Source organism: Nannospalax galili, unplaced genomic scaffold (assembly GCF_000622305.1).
Source record: "Nannospalax galili isolate Female #2095 unplaced genomic scaffold, S.galili_v1.0 scaffold10, whole genome shotgun sequence".
Taxonomy (NCBI): domain Eukaryota; kingdom Metazoa; phylum Chordata; class Mammalia; order Rodentia; family Spalacidae; genus Nannospalax; species Nannospalax galili.
In genome coordinates this window covers 2,289,898-2,291,537 of record NW_008331140.1, presented here as the reverse complement: position 1 = coordinate 2,291,537, position 1,640 = coordinate 2,289,898, and the positions used below count along the sequence as shown (strand labels likewise).

Here is a 1,640-nt window from a genome sequence, read left to right as displayed (position 1 = left end):
GTTGGCTGGGAAGAATGGCTGGATACTCAGGTGAGGGTCCAGTGACCCTGCTTGGCACTCCTTTAATGAATGAGCTCAACCATCAGCAAGCGCAATTGTGACTGTTTAGTGATCAGGCTCAGCCAAAGTCATGATGACGGTAGTTATTTCATGCAGAAGGGACTTCTGTATAGCATCTTCTTATTAAAAGGACCTAGAATTTAAAAGAATTTGGTGCTAAAAGCCACATATGAGGGAGAACATACGTCGTTTGTTTTTCTGAGTCTGTTACTTTACTTAGTATAACAGTTTCTAGATTCATCCGTTTACCTGCAGATTTCATTATTTCATCTTTCTTTACTGCTGAATACAACTCCATTGTGTAAACACACCACATTTTTGTTAACCACATTCACTGCTGGTGAGATTGCCATCTTGTGCAGCCTCTATGGTAAACAGTATGGAGAACTCTTAAAAAACTAAAAATGAACCTACTGTATGACCCAGTTATACCACTCCTTGGCATATACCCAAAGGACTCATCCTATTGTAGAGACACTTGTACAACCATATTTATTGCTTCTCTTTTCACAGTAGCTAAGAGATGGAAGCAACCTAAGTGCTCCTCAACTGACGAGTGGTTAACAACCATTGTTCTTAACCAATGAGCCATCTCTCCAGCCCTAATGCTGATATCTTGACTTGGGTTGGATCAGTTGTAAGAGGGAGGGCATCACTGAATCCCGTGGCAGCTTTTTCAAAGCGCATATATTCTTTTCTCCTTTTTCATGCTTTTAACCTTTTTCAAAGTCTCAGCAATATGGTGCAAAGAGATGTTAATTTTCGATTGCTTTGGACAGTGCATTATATTTCCTGTATTTATGATGTCCAGCCTGATGTTTAGACTAGTATGCACATTGGGTATTGGTCAACTCTGGCAATTAGTGTTTTTGTCATTTTTTCTATAGAGTGGATCCATTCAAATACTTTTATGTTCATTGGTTCACTACAGTTGCTTAGAATAGTGCCTGAAACAAATGAAGCAATTACGTTTTTCATAAATGAATGGATCCTGTAGGAACAGCATGAAAGAAATTATTAAATCTTTTTAGAACAAGACATTTGGAAAGGCATTAGGGTAAAAGTGTTGAACTGTTCCTTAGATGATTAATAGTTCACTAGACAGTTCTTGGAGGAGACAGTAAAAAAAAAAAACTATGGCTTGTGAAAGTTATAGAAGTATGAAGCTAAAAGTATATTTGTTAAACTGAGTGATATGGCTATGTCTTAGAGAATTCAGTCAGATGAGACTGTAAGTGTAACCATTATAAAGGAATTTAATGTCATGGTACAGAGATTTTTCAAACATATTCAAGTGTCATAACACTTGTTTCACTGTGTGAAACACCATGCACCTTCCAAAACATAGTAAAGATTGTTGTTTTTCTATTTTTTGATGTTTTGATTGTTAGTCTTAGCCTTTAACTTTTGTGCCATCTCTCCAGCCCTGTTTTCTATTCTGAAAAGATTTTTTTAATGGCTAATAATTATCTGGTTCCTGCTAACTTATGCTTGGTGTTTTTACCTTATACTTATTAGTTTATTACTGTTATTACTTTATATTGAAAGTTATTGAAATTATTTTACTTTTGCTACATTTT

The 1,640-nt window shown here is 35.7% G+C and overlaps 1 protein-coding gene across 1 annotated transcript in view; it reads left to right on the top strand.

The window, feature by feature from the left end:
- Positions 1–1,640, top strand: part of LOC103725472 (synaptonemal complex protein 1-like) — a 65,415-nt gene that overhangs the window by 14,480 nt on the left and 49,295 nt on the right.